Source organism: Vulpes lagopus, chromosome 17 (assembly GCF_018345385.1).
Source record: "Vulpes lagopus strain Blue_001 chromosome 17, ASM1834538v1, whole genome shotgun sequence".
Taxonomy (NCBI): Eukaryota; Metazoa; Chordata; class Mammalia; order Carnivora; family Canidae; genus Vulpes; species Vulpes lagopus.
The window spans coordinates 3,626,004-3,644,762 of NC_054840.1; the positions used below are offsets into that span (position 1 = coordinate 3,626,004).

Genomic DNA, 18,759 nt, shown 5'->3' on the forward strand with positions numbered 1-18,759 from the left:
GAACCAAAGCTACCACCACCACAGGGTCTGGTTTGACTGGGCCACTGGTAGACGGGGAGCTCACCTGACTTTTCTTTAGTCAGTCTTGGAAACTTCTACCTGAATTCTTGTTTCCAAAATTCGCCCGGGGCCAGGCCTCCTGAAGTCTGAGAAAAATCGATGCTGCTCAAGCTTCCTGATGATCTGAACCTCTTAGGGGAGTGTTTCTCAACTCTCATCCCAGACCTCCTAAATCTGGGGCCAGTCTTCATGGCCATCAGCTGGATACTATTTCTTGGCCCCATCAAGGCGCAGACCAGGGTATTATGCACCTGATACCTTCGTCGCCATTTCCTTAGCTCTATTCAGCTGCCCGAAGGCAGCTTGAGCGGTTGGTTATTCTTCCAAGATTTTTCTACCATCGGGTTAGCCTCACATGTTCTCTGCAAGCCTGGTAGGCAAATATTTCTTAGGGCTCCACTTTTCCCAGTTATTTGGACCTAAAACAGCCCACGTAATCCTAGACCCCCAGGCTCTCTTTGACTTGTAAATTGATCCACAATGAACTAGCAGTGCACAACAGGTTACACACACGTTACTCTCTCTGGCCCTAAAGTAACATTTCTCACCCTATAAAGAATAAGAGTTGAAGTGAAGAGGCATCCTAGAAGGCTTCATTTGTTTTCATAGATTATTTACCTTTAGATTCTGTCTAAGATAATTGGCTAGGTATAAAGTTAATCATCTTTCCAATAATTGTGGTTAAATGGAAAAAGAAATTTGACAAACATAAAATTGTGCCAAGTTTTTTTAAATACCTACAAGAAATGGGTATATTCATCCTTACAAAGCTATGCACACATAAGAATGCATAAGTCATGTACTCACAGCAGCCAAAGAGAAAAGACTTAATAAAAACATGTCCAAATACGTTTTGAGGCTTGTTGAATGTAAAATGCAAACAGCAATAATTTGACAAAGGAACTTTTCAGTATTTCAGAAACTACATCATCTTTTAGTAAAATGTCTGTTCAATTGATTTAGAGGTGGCTGTTAAAAGCCCCAAGGGCCCTATACACTTAGCAGGAAGATAAAATGGTTTTTCTCTCCGCTTTCCTTCTACCTCAGACTTCCAATCACAAAGAACTACGGTCTTTGAAGAAAAAACTTAAAAAGACTTAAGCTATATTTGGGTTTAGAAACAGATTTAGAAAGCCTGAGTCTTTATATAAACAACACTCCACATAACGTCAACAGAAAAGACATATGTATGACTTGAGATAACGTTCAAATCAAATGAAAAATTCAATGACTACTTCCTGCACATCTGATGATGTGTGTCCAGTTCGCGGTTTAGTAAGACTCAGATGTATAAGACACGGTCCTTCCATTCAGCAAAGTATGACCTAGTTATGGAGATAAGAATCACTCAAAACAAATAAGAAGAGAATATAACTAGGGCAATACCACTCACCCTCTAAACCGAGGAGTCAGGGGTTATGGTAAAGGTGAAACTATCAGAGTTCAGAGAAAACAAGTGGCGACGCGGCTGGCATCCTCCTGAAGAGCTCCATAACTGGGGGATTCTGGGTAAGCCTTAAAAACTTTCAAGGTCTCAACTAGGCCTAATCAAAGGAAAGGCATTCTAGGTGGGAACAATAATGAACAAAGAAAAAAAAGTGATAACGAGCAGGGATCCCACTAAGCTAGAAGCACAGTATTTAGTTTCAGAGCAGTGGAAGTTTTTAAGGTTATTGTCCTGCACACCATAGCCACAGAAGGTATTTCAAACTGAATCACAAACCTAGTAGGCTTGTAATGTTGTTTCATAGAATAGAGGGCACAGAAACAAACATCCAACCTATAATGGGCTTCAAGAAAGTTACAAGGTATTAGAGAAAAAAAAAAAAAAAAGGAATGAGCCAATAGGTAAATGTGCAAGAAAGAAACGTCTGGACTCCCACAAAGGTGAGGCAGGCAGACAGGTAAAAGGTGTTGCGTGGTTTGCCAGCATTCAGGAAAGCTCACCAAAACCAGGAAAAATATGCAAAGGTAAAGATTACCTCCCACTGATCAGATGTGGACCAGAACAGAGCTCCTCAAACTTGAATCTTGAACCACCTGGGGTATCTGTTAGCATGCAGGTTCTGACTGTTGAGATCTGGGTGAGCCCTGCGAGTGTGCAAGGATGCTCTGTTATTCAGTAGAAACAGATGAGAGGCATCCGCATCCTCTGAGAGCTGGTTGGAAATACAGATCTTCAGGCCATATCCAAACCTACTCACAGATTCTAAATCAGAATCTGGTTAGCAAGATCTCCAAGTGATTCCTACGCACATTCAAATTTAAGAAGCATTGGAATGAAGATGCCAAGGCTATTGATAGTGACCAAATTGTCCTAAGTGCCCAGAACTTAACTGGTTTTAGCACTGTAAGTCTCCTGTCTGGAGAAACCCATCAGCCCCAGACAGACCAAGACAAGTTAAATGGCCACCCTAGCTACTGATCCCAGAGACCCGACTGCAGTTTTTAGTGCATGCTACAGAATTCTGGAGATCACTGGATGGCACAGTACAATTGGCATAATGTTTTCTGTCTTTGGCCATGTGCATAATCTTGAACAAATCAGTTCTACTCTCCAAGACCTACTTCCATGTAAAATGAAAATCATATCTCACAGGGCAGTTTTGAGGATTAAATGAGTGATAATGTAATTGAGCATGCTTTGTATTCAAAAAAGTTTTAAAATGTTAGCTTACTGCATTCAATAGGTCTTACGATGAGACGGATGGCTCCTTGTTTTCGGTGTCACAAGCGTGCTTGATTATGAAAATGGCTTCAACTAGCACAGAAAAGGGGAAAAAAATGAAAGAGAGGAGAAAGAATAAAGTGTGTGTGAGGTGAAGGGTAAATAGTTCAGGTACTAACTTTAGCTAGCAGCAGGTACTACTATAGCATGATTACTCTCACTAGAGGTTTAGAGGTGGCTAATTCCTTTCTATTGTATCTGTCCATTCTTGAGCTGAATGGGAGCAGGAGCACTGAAGAGCTGTGACAGAGATCCTATGTCCAGTAAAGTTGTAAATATTTATCATGTGGCTCTCCATAGAAAACGTTTGCAAACTCCTAATATATAGAACGTTAGCAGGATTTCTAAAAAGATCACATGGCCTATGTGGGTTGAGTATAGGCTTGCCTACCTGTTTCTCCTGTAGTGCCACACTGTATTGCCACCATGTGGTTATTGATCTGCCGTCCCCCATGAATGGAATGCTTCTCAAGGGCAGGAATCACGTCTTACTTATTTTTCTGGTTGAAGAGCCTAACAAAGAAGCTGGTTCATAAAAGGTGGTCAGTAAATGCCTATGAACTGAACTACAAGCTGAAGTTTAAGAACATTGTATGTTTTAGATGAGGGGTAGGTCAGTGAACTGGAAGAGGGACTTAGATTTCTTTCGATAGGTACCAAATCCTCGAGTGAAATGTGACTGACTCCTAAGTTAACAGCTAATTTGCTATTTTTATGTTTTTCAAAAACATACCTATGTGGCACACACATGAAAGGCAATTAGGTCGAAAACAAGAAATTCTTCATTGGGAGTGAGAAGGGATTTTTACATCCCCCTGTAAAATCTAGTAAACTCTATGAAGCAGAAAGTTAGAAGAGAATAACAGTGATAAGAACATTAATATTGAAAAATGTACGCAGCCAAAGGCTTGAACCGCCTTAGTTAACATTAGACATGCATTTTCAGGAGCTAATTAGCCAATGGTACTCTAAGTACTTATCGGGTCCAATTCAGAAGGCTGACTTTGGAACGTGTTTATTATTCCACAAGTCTTAGCTGCAATTAAATTCCTTGTTATTTTGATCAAGCTACCATACTGTTTTAATATCAGGGAATAGTATGGCCAGTGGCACTAATTAAGGGGTTATTCTATAAACAACTGATGTATTTATAAGTAACCACTGTAAGATATATGCTTTCTCCAGTAAACTGGAGTAGATGAAATCTACTACATTTCACAAATAAATTTAATGACTGTCAAGGCCACGATGCCTTAAGGAAACCGTGAACAGTATAAAAAGACAATTCTACAAATAAATCTTTGTAGAAGAAATTGAAAAATATTCACCTTTTAAACATATTATTTCTTCTTTATTAACTATTGTCATTAGCCTGTGATTCAATATTAATAAAGTAAACTTAATATTGGAAAACTGTTATAATGCCAGACCACAGAATGGGAGAAAAATATTTTATGTTTATGTTAAGTTCCTGTATACAAAATAGAGGATATGCCTTATTAACTATATTATTTTGCTCCCGTTCAAAAGTAAAAGAAATATGGTTTGTGGTCCCTAAATGCCAGAAAACTAGTAGTGAATTTATCAACAATTGTATTTACACTTTTATTTTTTAAAGTTAATTAGATGTTTTAGCCTTTTATTCATCATAAAGTTATTGGCTTTTAGTTGAGATTTCTCAGGCAGGATGAACTCCATAGATATTAGATATCCTTGTATGGGTGCAATATTTCTACCAGTTGATGAATGGTTTTACTCCTTCTAATAGATGATTATTCTTTATTGCTGCTACAGAAGCAGATACGACTTGATGATAGTATTACAAATTAACTATGCCCTACATATATAAATAGATTAAAATATAGGTTTTGCCTGGAAAGGGGAGGTGATGCTTAATAAAAAATATTTGTGCTTCTCAGACATAGGAAAAATTCTGACCAAAGATGAGTCAGTCTCCCATGTGTCGAAAAGTTGGTTTACCTCTAGGTATTTTGGCAGACTCTGGTCTAACGTGCAGATTATTTCTAGGATTCACATGAAAATTTGTAAGCTGAAAATGTGCAACCATTATGGTGATATGAACATGAAGTAAAATGTATCAACGTTTTAAAATTCTGTTGATTTACACCAAAATTCAGTGACGGGTAACTGAACTACAGATCAGGATATCTAAGTGAAGTCCAGGATTCATTTCCTGCAAGTCCATCTACTGTAGTCCCTTCAGAAGTCTCTCTTTCGACACTGAGTTTCCTCAGGTGTAAATGAGGTGACTGGCTCAGAAGACAAACGAAATCTAGACGGCGTCATCCGCAATTTGAAGCCGACAAAACAAGCTGACATTTCTGTGTTTGGTGAAATGTAAATATGGGTTCCCAATGAGCATGCCCCACTGTTTGGCTGCCTTTGTTTCCTCAAGTCTAAAAATGGGATAATAATAGAGCATACTTGTATGTCGTTGTGAGGATCAAAGGAATGTGTCATGCACAAAGCATAATGGTTGTCATACAGCTTGGTCCACTACAAATGTTAGCTATTATTATTATAGAAAAAAAAAATCAGGGATCCCTGGGTGGCGCAGCGGTTTGGCGCCTGCCTTTGGCCCAGGGCGCGATCCTGGAGACCCAGGATCAAATTCTACATCAGGCTCCCAGTGCATGGAGCCTGCTTCTCCCTCTGCCTATGTCTCTGCCTCTCTCTCTCTCTCTTTCTGTGTGACTATCATAAAATAAAAAAAATTAAAAAAATTAAAAATTAAAAAAAAAAAAATCAAGTAATTTCAAAGACCAGATGCCTACTTACTCTTGGAGAAGATTAGAAATAAAAATTAAGGAAGCTTTCAGATAATGTCACTCACATTGACTAGAAAGAACTTTATGATACCAAAGTAAAAACACGAAGGTAATCTTTACCCAAGGAAACACAATTAAGCACAGTGGCTCTGTCATTTTCACCAAGCTTCACCATCTTTTTTTGTTTTACTCCTTTTTTCTTCTTTGATGTTTATTTATATTCCCCTCTCTTCTTTCCCCCTTTTTTCAATTTAACATTTTCTTTTTGTTATTTGTATAACCATTTGCTCTCTTCTTTAAGGATTAGTGGTCTCTCTCTGTCTGCCATTATTTCAGATAATTGCTTGAGGGCACAAATCAAAACCAATGAATAAAACAGGTTTCAGAATAAGCTCTCTTAATTATCAAGGCTCTGCTGGTTTTCAATAAGGTGGGTAATTGGTAGGCAGGCAACTCAAGAGGAAGGAGTAGCAGTGCCCAAGTATGCAACTTTGAAAGCATTTAAGGTACCCCATCCTTACTTCAGGATGTTTTAAAAAGAAGACTGGGAGTATAGGTAAATCCAACTATTTGGTAAAAGAAAAGTTAATCAACAAAGTTATATTGCATAAAACTATGATACAAACTACAATATAAAATTTCTTAAAATTCAGTGGGCCTTAATACAAAGAAAATAATTTGCTACATGCTCTAGTGCAAGGGCAAGTCTATCTTCTGTGTATTTTCTGTGCGCTCTCTCGTCCTTCCTAATTCTCCTGACTGGCTCTGCCCCAGGACACATAGTGAGCTGCCAGTTTCTCCAGTTCAAAAGTTTTTTTTTTTTTTTTTTTTTTTTTTTTTTACTGGTGATAATACAGTATTGCCTCTTGTCTGCATTGGCCACCTGATTCGGACAAGTTTATTATGAGATTTTTTTAAAAATATTTATTTACTTGAGAGAGAGAGAGAGAACACAAGTGGGAAGAGTAGAGGGAGAGGAGAGATTCTTAAGGGGACTCCACAATGAGCGAGGAACCCAATGTGAAGCTCCATCTCATGACCCTGAGATCATGACCTGAGCCAAAACCAAGAGTCAGACACAACCTACTGGGCCACGCAGGTGCTCCAGTTTAGTATTAGACTTTGAAATAAATCACTGCATCTCTATTTTTTCACTATTTTTTTAAGGCACAGAATATATATGAACAATGTAAAGGTCAAGATTTAAAGCATAGATTTAAAAATTCCTATTGATACGCAAAATTGCTGATATAAGATGTTCTAGAGATTTTGTTTAAGATTTTATTTATTTACTCATGAGAGACACAAAGAGAGAGGCAGAGACACAGGCAGAGGGAGAAGCAGGCTCCCTGCAGGGAGCCCAGTGTGGGACTGGATCATCCCAGGACCCTGGGGTCACGACCTGAGCCAAAGGCAGATTTTCAATCACTGAGCCACCCAGGTGCCCCAAGAATATTTTATGTCTTTATGCCATTAAGTGCAATGATCTTTTTTAAAAGATTTTATTTATTTGAGAGACAGAAAGAAACCAAGCATAAATGGGGAGGGGGCAGAGGGACAAGAAGACTCTCCACTGACTCTCCAGCATGGAGCTGGACAGGGCTTGACTGCAGGTCCCTGAGATAAAGACCTGAGCCTTAGTTGGACACGTAACTGATTGAGCCACCCAGGTGAATTTTAAGTGCCACTTTTAAAAGCCCTATGAATAATTCTATTACTGGTCACTTGTCTTTTTCTGAGAAGTACAATTGAGGTCAGAAAATTATGTGATGAGTATGGGGTCTGAAAAATCTGTACTTCATCAAAACAAAAGAATGGAGAAGCCAACAGAAACAACTTTCCCTAAGTGAATGATGTGCTTGTTTATTAAGAAAAAAAGGTTAGCAAGAGTTTTCCCACTTTGAGAGAAAAAAGCCAAATTCATTAAAGTTGTAAGCTTGATTTTCATGCCATAAGTTTTTAATTTTCCAAACTAATAAAATGATGAAATGTGTTCATGAAATCAAGGAGATTACTTCCATTACCACATTCGAGAGATAAATAATCTGACCAATGTTTTTACTTTTTAATCAGTTGGATTATCTGGGTAAATTCATATAAAAGACTTTATCTGGGAAATGTGCATTAAGGGAAATTAGGTTGTGTCAAGAATCATGTTTTCTATGTTTTTGCCTTTCTTTTCTACTTTTTTCTCTCCTCTGCCTTTTCACTTTGTCCCTAAACTGGCAGAATCAATAAATGTTATAGGATGGTATAAACATGATCTTTTAAACCCTGAAGCATAAGTAAGCAAAGAATCACTGTTCAGTGTGGTCTCTCTGCTTCTGAGGGGGTTACTAAAAAAAAAAAAAAAAGCAACTTTTCACCAGTGCTTACCATTGATAAGTGATGGAAGTTCTGAAGGAACTATAAAAAGAGTAGTAGAGCAGCTTAAGTAAATAATAAAGCAAACATGTTATAAATTATTAATATAATCCTTAGAAAGATGAGGTATATTAAAAATAAGATTGGTCTTTAAATCAAATTAAATTTTGATAATTCCTAAACTGTATTGACTCGGGTTAATGAAATCAGGTTGGCTCTGGTTCAGGACATTCATACTGCATTCATTTGTATTGACCATAAAACAGCTGGATATATCTCTCGATGAGATCCTATAATTTTATCAGCAGATCTACTTCTTATGGATTTTTCCCACCTCTTCATGGAAGGAATTCTAGTTAACCGGGCTCTATTAACAAGCATTTTTCTGTTATACTCTTACATATTGATCTGTGTCATTTGCATTTTGTTTCGCTGACCCCTAAAAAAGAGTTTAATTTTTAGAAATAAAATATACAATGTCAATAAAATACATAAAATCAAGTGTCAAGCAAAATGTAATATAGGTGTATATGCGTATGAGATCATTATTCCCCCAAAAATATCACTAATACCTACTAAAAATAGTTTATTTGATTTTTATTTGTTATATATTTGTTATATTTTAAAGTGTTAAGTATGTTTAAAGATACAGAATGCCATGAAGAGATGAATACTAACTATTGCATCTGATTTTAAACACAGGACATCCCCCCCCACCCCGCCACTTCTGAGGATATTCACATCACCCTGCCAACCTTTAATGCATACAAGAGCCCCGCCTTATCGTGGTTTCACTTTCCACAGTTTCAGGGACCTGTGGTAGGTCAATTGTACCCCAGAAGTAGAGGATCCTCTTTCTGACGTTGTAAGAGGGTCAAGATTAGTGTAACACTACGTCACAATATGTGTATCTTTCCCCTCACTTCACCTCATCATGAAGACATTTAATCATATCCCATCATTAGAAGAAGGATGAGTACAGTACAATAAGATATTGAGACAGACCACATCCATGTAACTTTTATTACAGTATATTGTTATAAATGTTCTATTTTATTATCGCTGTGCTTTATCTCTTGTGGTGCCTAGTTTATAAATTAAACTGTATGTATGTATACACAGGGAAAAAAAACATACTATATATATGGTTTGGTACTATCTATGATTCCAGGTGTCCACCAGGGGTCTGGACACATCCTCCATGGATAAGAGGGGACTAATTACTGTACATGGTTGAAATCAAGTATTCACAAACACCCAAATATTATTTCCAGTTATGATGACACCCACATAAAAAATTTGACATGGACCTGCTATTAGGCATTTTTGGGGTTTCACGTGGTACTGATCACACACACACAAATTCACGTCCACCCAGCACCTGTGCATGTGACCTTGTTTGGAAATAGAGTCTTTGCATATGTAATCACAGTACAATGAGGTGATACTAGAGTAGGATGGGCCGGTAATCTAATAATTCTAATGCCCTATGTAAAGGCAGTTGAACACAGAGACAGAGACACACAGGCAGGGTACCACGGGATGATGGAGGTAGAGAAAAGGTTATGTCCACAAGCAACAGAATGCCAAGGATTATAGGCAACACCGAGAGCCACAAGAATGGTGTGGAACGGAGTTTCCCCTAGAGTCTTCAGAGAGAGTGAGGCCCCTCTGACACCTTATTTTCAGACTTCTAGCCTCCCGAAGTATAACAGAATCAGTATCCGTTGTTTTATACCACCCACTATGTGGTACTTTGTTTCAGCAGCACTGGGAAACTAATGTACATACTGCTTTTAAAAGCAATTTAAAATTTCTTCCTTTTCTTGGAGACCCCTGGGTGGCTCAGCAGTTTAGAGCCTGCCTTCCGCCCCGGGTGTGATCCTGGAGTCCCAGGATTGAGTCCCACGTAGGGCTCCCTGCATGGAGCCTGCTTCTCCCTCTGCCCGTGTCTCTGCCTCTCTCTCTCTCTCTCTGTCTCTCATGAACAAAGAAATAAAAAATTTTTAAAACTGTCTTCCTTTTCTCATCTCTTCATAGCAATGCCTTACACATTTTTCTATGCAGGCTATATTCTAATACTCATATTTATACATCAGAGATATTGCAGGGGTGGTTCCAGGCCACCACAATAAAGTAAATAACACAAGAGAGAGCCAATGAATTTTTTTGGTTTCCCAGTGCATACAAATGTAAACTATAGGGAGTCTTTTAAGTGTGCAATAACATTACATTTAGGAAAATGTACACACATTGATTTAGAAATACTTTATTGGAGCACCTGGGTGACTCAGTCAGTTAAGCAGCTAACTCTTGGTTTCAGCTCACATCATGATCTCACAGTTATGGGATCAAGCCCCATGTTGGGCTCTGCACTAAGCGCAGTCACCTTCAGACGCTTTCTCCCTCTCCCTCCTGCTCAGGCGCTCATTCTCTCTCTCTCTCTCTCTCTCTCTCTCTCTCTCTCTCTCTTTAAAAAAAAATAAAAATACTGAGGAAAAACGCTAACCATCATCTGAGCTTTTAGCAAGTCATTATCACAGCTGATAGAGGGTCATGTCTTGATGTTGATGGCTACTGACCAATCTGGGTGGTGGTGGCTGAAAGGTGGCGTGGAAGTTACTTAAAATAAAACAACAATGAAGTTTGCCATAGCAATTGACTCTTCCTTTCATGAATGATTTCTCTGTAGCATGTAATGCGGTTTGATAGCTTTTTACCCACAGGAAAAGTTCTTTCAAAACTGGAGTCATTCTCTCAATGCCACTGCTTCATCAACTAAGTTTATGTAATGTTCTAAATCACTGATTGTCATTTCAGCAAATTCACAGCAGTTTCACCAGAAGTAGATTCCATCTCAAGAAACTACTTTTCTCTGCTCATCTGTCTAAAGAAAATGCTCATCCATTAAGGTGTTGGGTTTTTTTTTAAGATTTTATTTATTTATTCATGCAAGACACACAGAGAGAGAGGTAGAGACACGGCAGAGGGAGAAGCAGGCTCCCAGCGAGGAACCCAATGCAGAACTTGATCCCAGGACCCTAGGATCCTGCCCTGAGGCCAAGGCAGACACTCAACCACTGAGCCACCCAGCGGTCCCTCATCCATTAAGGTTTTTATCATGAGACTGAAGCAACTGAGTCAAACCTTCAGGTTCCACTTCTAATCCTCCTGATATTTCCATCACATCTGGAGTTACTTTATCCACTGAAGTCTTGAACTCCTCAAACTCATCCAGTAGGGTTAGAATCAATTTCTTCCAAACTCTTGTTTATGTTGATATTTTGATCTCTTTCTATGAATCATAACTGTTCTTCTTGGCATATGGAAAGATGCATCCTTTTCAGTAGGTTTTCCATTTACTTTGCCAAGATCCATCAGAGGAATCACTATCTATGGCAGCTATACCCTTAGAAAAGGTATTTCTTAAATAACAAGACTTGAAAGTCAAAATGCCTCCTTGATCCACAGGCTGCAGAATGGATGTAGCAGACATGAAAGCAATTAACCTCACTGTACATCTCCAACAGAGCTCCTGAGTGACCAGGTGCATTGTCAAGAGCAGTAATATTTCTGAAAGGAGTCTCCCTCTTTTTTTTTTCCTAATCAGTGGTCTTTTTCCAAACAATAAGCTTAAACTATTCAGTAAACCATGTTGTAAACAGATGTGCTATCATCCAGTCTTTGTTGTTCCATTTATTAGAACAGAGGCACAGAAGATTTAGTATAATTCGTAAGGGCCCCAGGATTTTCAGAATAGTCAATGAGCATGGGCTTGAAATGAAAAGTTGTCCTCTGCATTAGCCCCTGACAAGAAAATCAGCCTGTCCTTTGACGCTTTTAAGATTAAGGTGCTGACCTCTCGCCTCCAGCTATGAAAGTCCTTGATGGCATCTTCTTCCAATAGGGGGCTGTTTGATCTACATTGAAAATCCGCTGTTTACTGTAGCAAAACTTTCATTAATTATCATAGCTAGGTCTTCTGGATGACTTATCCTACCTTCTACGTCAGCACTTGTTGCTTTATGTTGTACTTTTGTGTCATGGAGATGGCTTCTTTCCTTAAACCTTATAAACCGATATCTACTCGCTTCAAACTTTTATTCTACAGCTCGCTCACCTCTGTCAACCTTCGTAGAATTGAAGAGAGTGAGGACGTTGCTCTGGATTAGGATTTAGCTTAAGGGAATATTGGGGCTGGTTTGATCTTCCATCCAGACCTTTCAAACCTTCTCCATATCAGCAATAAGGCTGTTTCTCTTATCATTCTGGTGTTCACTGGAATAGCACTTTTAATTTTGCTCAAGAAATTAATTTTCCTTTGCATTCACAACTTGGCTAACTGGTGCAAGAAGCCTAGCTTTTGGCCTGTCTTGGCTTTCAAAATGCCTTTCTCACTAAGCTTAATCATTTCTAGCTTGGTCTTGATTTAAAATGAATGACACGACTCTTGCTTTCACTTGAGCACTTAGAGGCCACTGTAAGATTAATAATTGACCTAATTTTTATATTTTGTCTCAGAGAATAGGAAGGCCTGAGGTGAAGGAGACAGACAAGAGAACAGCCAGTTGCTAAAGCAGTGAGACACACACATTTATGGATTGTTTGCCGTCTCATGTAAGTGTGGTTCATGCACCCCCATAACAATTACAATAGCAGCATCAAAAATCACCAATCACACAGGGTACCTGGGTGACTCAGTTGGATAAGCATCCGACTTTTGATCAGCTCAGTTCATGATCTCACAGTGCTAAGATCGAGCCCAGGGTACTACTTAAAGATTCTCTATCCTTCTGTCCCTGCCCCCCACCCCAGCTCAGGCTCTCTCTCTTAAAAAAAAAAAAAATCGGGATCCCTAGGTGGCGCAGCGGTTTGGCGCCTGCCTTTGGCCCAGGGCGCTATCCTGGAGACCCAGGATCGAATCCCACGTCGGGCTCCCGGTGCATGGAGCCTGCTTCTCCCTCTGCCTATGTCTCTGCCCGCCCCCCTCTCTCTGTGTGACTATCATAAATAAAAAAATTTAAAAATTTAAAAAAAAATCACAGATCAACATAATAATAAAAATGTTTGAAGTATGAAAGTCACTAAAATGTGACTCCTGTCTATAGGAAATGAGCAAATCCTGCCAGAAAATGGTATCATTGGACTTGCGTGACACAGGGTTGCTACAAACCTTCAATAAAAAGCACACACACACACACACAAAATAAAAATAAAAAATAAAAAGCATAGTTATCTGCAAAGTACAACAAAGTGAAACACAATGAAATGAGGTATGCCTGTATTAGGGAAGATCAGGATGGCTTAACCTCTAATAACTCTTTCTTGCAGTGTACTTCTCATGACTGTTTGACTCTAACAGATTACCTCTGATATTACTATTTTTTTTGTGGTTTACCAATGGCTCTTATTAAAAGGTGAAAATGGGGGGATCCCTGGGTGGCACAGCGGTTTAGCGTCTGCCTTTGGCCCAGGGCGCGATCCTGGAGACCCGGGATCGAATCCCACGTTGGGCTCCCGGTGCATGGAGCCTGCTTCTCCCTCTGCCTGTGTCTCTGCCTCTCTCTCTCTCACCGTGTGCCTATCATAAATAAATAAAAATAAAAAAAAAAGAGTCACTTAGGGTGGGAGATCCCTGGGTGGCTCATCCGTAAAAGGTGAAAATGGTAAATATTATGCTGGGTATGCTACTGCAGCTCCTTTCAAAGTCATCAAGGCAACACTTCTGCCTTCGGCTACTTCAGTCCAACAGGCTAAACTCTATGTTCTTGCTCAGACCTGCATTTTAACCAATGGCAAAACTGCAAATATCTATATTAACAGCAGCTGTGCCTTTGAAGTATATCTTTGGAATACTGTGGAAACTGAGAGGCTTCCTCACTTCTGGCATTATAAAATCAAAACTCCAAACTTTAATCCCTGGAGGTAAAAAGAAACCATCTCACTAAAAAAAATAAATAAAAAAAAAAAGAAAAAAGAAGCCATCTCACTGATATTTCCACAAAGAATGCTGCTCTAAAAGAAACCAAAAACCAAACCTCTGTCCTGATCCAAAGAGATATTCCCCCAAATAATAATCTAGAAAAACTGACTAGAGATGCCCAACAGTTGGCACCAGAAAAGGAAAAACAATACTAGAAATCTAATAAGGAAGAAAGGCCAAATATTAATCCAGTCTTTAAGACTCGAGGGTTCCCATTACTGACTACTGTACATACATTGCATCATTGGTCTACCAATAAAATTGGTAAGCTTTATGAACCAATACTGGTGAAAAAGTATTAACAAAGTCACAAAGAGTGCATACTTTGTTTGCTTCACTTGAATTGAAATATAATTTAAGAAAACCTATGCCCAGGCTCCTGGACACTTTATATTGTGCAATGGACCAATCGAGGTTTGGCAGGTGGATTTTATACAGCTCCCTCTGTCTCGTGGATACGAATGTCTTGGTAATGACTGATAGGTTTTAAAATATCCTTCCTACCTGGTGAGCCACCCCAAACTTCATAGTGACTGAGGAATTCACTTCACAGGTCAAGTGCTTCAGTACATCTAAGCTATTTGGCCAGTTTCATACTTTCACTCTCAATCCTCAGGATTAGTCAAACACATTATTAAGATTCAACTGGCAAAATCTGTAGAGACCCTTCAACTGCTCTGGCCAAAGGCACTGCCATTAATCCTCCTAAATCTCAAGTCTACCCCTTTTGGAACCTAGAATACCTCACCCTTTGAGATAATCACAAAATACCCAATGCACTTGATCTCTGCTTCTTTGAATCCGCAGCCAGTAAAGAGAGATCTACCTTGATATTGTAAAGGCCTAATTGTTTCTGTTGAGAATAACCATGCTTTAGTAGAGCAATCTTTCTGCAGCACCTTCAGAGGAGACAAAGACTTTAAACATGACACCTTGCAGCCTGGAGATTCCGCTTACTGATCTCCGTAGTCTCTACCCAGAAGAGTGCCACGTTTGTGAGCGGTCTTGACTTCTGACACACCAGTTGTTTGAGTAAGATTGCGTGTCTTCTCATAGTTAGGGAAAGTCAAATTCATTTAGTGTGCATCTGTGATGTGAGATCAAAAGCCGCACATAAGAAATGATGCCTCGAATTCACTCTCCCCAAATTTTACAGGCTCTGTGAAAAGTCAGAGTGAAGGCAAACAATGTAACAGAAACAGAAGAAAATGTAAAAATTAATAAAAGTAGTTTTTCTTCCTTACTCTAAAAAAAAAATTATTGCTAAACCCTGTGGATATGGAAGTTAGAATCATTAGTTAGCTCATCATTTAAAAAATCAGTTCAATCAAACTCAACTTCACATAAAGAGTCAAGAGGGAAGATGGTGAAAACTGTTGCATAATTATACTCAGCATCTATGGTATGGCATCAGTTAATGCACATAATATTTTAAAAGATAATTTTGATATTTGCAAATGTTAAATGCATGATAAATGAGGTAAAATGAGGGAAGGCAAACTAATTAGTCCAAATCTCTTGATATATATGTATGACTGGGCAAGAAGAGAGGCAGATGCTGTTATTAGCTAGATTATTGGATAGACAGATTTAACATTGGTAGACTATCTCCTTTATATATCATGTCACCTTGCATGGTCTCTAGCACATAATAAATGTGCTTAATAACATGCTTAATGAATGTGTTTCTTTGTAGTCAGAGAACTGTTTTAATTATTTATCTGTTTTAGAGGTGGCATTTCTTTACTCTCCAGGCGCCTTGTCTCCATAATATAATGGACCTTGACTCCAGGTCAGTAAGTGCTATAATCTATTGTGCAAAAATTATAAAGTGGGTGTTATTGTATTAGTTGGGTTTTGAAAACCACCACAAAGCCCAGAAAAAAAAAAAAAAAGATGCATTACCTCGACTTCTCCCACACAAGATGTTTACTTAAGAGTACAGAGGACAATGAGCTCTGAGGACAGAGGCTTCATAAGCATTTCTCCCTCTTATCTCCTGGTTTTGAATTCCAAGAGGATGCGCCCACAGTCCCCTAAAGTGCAAAAGGACCAGAAAGCTGTTCAGAAGCAATCTGCCTCCCACAGTGGGCAGCGAGGTGGGGAGTCTTTCTTATTTAAAATATGCAAAGCAAGGGTCAGGGGAAAAGGCTAGTATCTCCTCTTCTACCTCAGCAATCAACTGAGTATGATGCCTTCTCCATACATAATTCAAAATAAAAAAATATTTGAGCATGAAAGTGCAAGTAAACTCTGCTTTTTCCTAAGATGGCTAGTCCTTGTCTCCTTAAAAAAAGAAACCTTTCTTTTTTGTTTGTTTTGTTTCTTAAGTACTCTTCCTTTAGTATCTTAATTTACACCTAGTCCACCTAATGGGGAAATCCAAAATTGCTTCAATCTCCCTTTTTTCCATCCCTCTCTCTCAATCTGTAAGAACAAAGAAATGGGAAGAAAGAAAAAAAAAAACAATAAAACAATAAACATAATTTTTAAAAGCCTGAACTTCCAAAGTGAGTCTGCATTCCTTCTAAAGCTGAAAAAAAGCTAAAAAAAATTAATTAGGTTTTGGAAATCTAATCCAAAACTGAGTTAAGAAAAATGATGAAATAATTAAAATTATATCCTTTCAAAAACTCACTTTTCATTTTCATAAATGACACTTACACTATTATAAAAGCAAATCAGTAGAGTTAAAAATAATGAAATTGAATAATATATTTGATAGGAGATATATAAACTTTCAACATCTCAAGTAGACAAATGATCTTTTCCATCCAAAGCTCACACCAACTTCGTAAGATGATTTGTTTATTTATACTTATTACAAAGTTAAACTGGAACAGACATGCCCCTTAAGATTTGATCCTAAGGTATATTAGTATATTTTTACAACAATCCCCTTCACTGCTAAAATGTCATTTGATCTGGCTCAAATACCCATCAACGCTGAACACTAGGGGATAAAACTGTGGAATATAGCTTATTTTTTTTCTTATTCAATCAAATACCCAAGGCTATAAGACCAATCTTGGTAATTATCACAATTCTCACAAAAAGTGTTTTAGTAATGACCACCAAAAAAATCATATAAGTAATTTAAGAATTAAAAGTATTTTCTTTTTTTTTAAGTATTTTCAAACATAATAAAGTCCTTTCTCCGTGTCAAATTCTAAGAGGTTATAATTTTTATTTATATTTTTTTATCTTCCATATCTTTGTTCACATTATTCTGCTGTACCATTACATATTTTTTTAATTCTCAAGTTTCTATGTAGTGATGTAAAAAGAAGTATAATATAGAGGTGAAGCTAATGACAATTTATTATTTGGTGATTGTACCTGTCACTACTCCAAAATCCCTTCCAGCTATGAATACTCTTTCCCTCAGATTTCTAAAATAAGATAGAAAATTGTTAATAAATATACAAACAAAAAAAATAAAAATAAGCATTATGATTTGTTGTATTTTTAATATGTGGTTCTTAACTAATATACTCCTAGGTAAAGAGTACTATCAAGATTAATACAAATTTTAAGATTTTAATTCTTGACTTTTCAATGAAATATTTCCAACTAAATAAGATTAGCGCTTAAGAACCTTAGAAAAGTCCTTTATCTTCTTGCTTGAAAGAAAGTGTATTATTATTTCAAACGTATCTACTCTAGATGAAAGCAATTGTTTTCCTTCTAAAACATGATTCAACTTTCCACAAACAATAAAGATATAAATAATATCTGCAATCATATTTTAAAATCCAACAATACTTTTTAAATTCTTTGAACAATTTTTACAAAAAGGAGTTAAGACCAGTTGCATGGAGGAAAAAGCAAAGATTTTAGAAGAAAATTAAGAAAAAAAATTTAGTATCTTCTAAAGCTATGGAATAATCTTATGCACTAGGAATAAAAGCAAATTATATTTTACTTTTTGTTAAGATTTTATTTATTTTTTGACACAGAGAGACAGAGCACAAGCAGGGGGAGTGGCAGGAAGAGGGAGAGGGAGAAGCAGTCTCCCCCCCAGAGCAGAGCCCAATGTGGGGCAGGAATCCTGGGATCTTGACAGGAGCCTAAGGCAGATGCTTAATGACTGAGCCACCAAGGTGCCCTGCAAATTAATTTTAATTTGACTACATCATACTAAGATGCAACACTAAATGACCTATTTTTTCCACATTGTGAGAAAAACATAAATAGATATGGGAAAAAATATATTAATATGCATAACTAGGCCAAAATCTCAGTGAAGTGCAGCACATGGTTTCACCAGAAAATTAAAAAAAGAAAAAACACATTTTGATAAAGCAGGTGAGATAACAGTCTGATTTAATGGTCATACTTAAATTTGAACAGACACAAAACTTCAAAAGTTAGCCCGGGGTAGCCAGACCCCAAATCCTGAGGTAACGTAAAACATTATCTCAGATCATATTTCTATTTTAAGTTAAAAGTCAAAATAGCACCAAGAATAATCTTTAACGTAAGTACACTACAATAGTTTTCTAAACACTACAATCTCTGTTGTCTCATTTAATCCTCAGAAGGACCCTATGGTACTGGGTCAATTTGACCCATGTGAAAGTGAATAAACAAACTGACCTGCTCCAAGGGATGGAATAATTAAGAGGTAGGGTGTAAATTTGGGAGTTAGAACCTAAAGCTTTAGCCTTCAAAGTCCATGATATTTCTATTCCACGCTCACTTCGCATTTCTTTAAGGTTATTATTCCCAGACTATTTCTGAATGGTATCATAGTTTGTTAAGCAAATCTCACCCATTAGAATTTAGAGTTGTGAAGTTTATGAAGAAATACTTTGTTGGTGTCTTAGTCCACC

At 37.7% G+C, this 18,759-nt stretch overlaps 1 protein-coding gene across 3 annotated transcripts in view; it reads right to left on the minus strand.

The window, feature by feature from the left end:
• NAALADL2 (N-acetylated alpha-linked acidic dipeptidase like 2) overlaps positions 1-18,759 on the minus strand; it is a 1,267,271-nt gene that overhangs the window by 1,111,952 nt on the left and 136,560 nt on the right. Inside the window, exon 3 of one of the 3 annotated variants that reach the window (XM_041732046.1) lies at positions 3,180-3,313. The exons of the other annotated variants lie outside the window; for them this stretch is intronic. The gene's annotated coding sequence lies outside the window, so the exon portion shown is untranslated. The remainder of the gene's footprint in view (positions 1-3,179; positions 3,314-18,759) is intronic. 3 annotated transcript variants of the gene reach the window in all.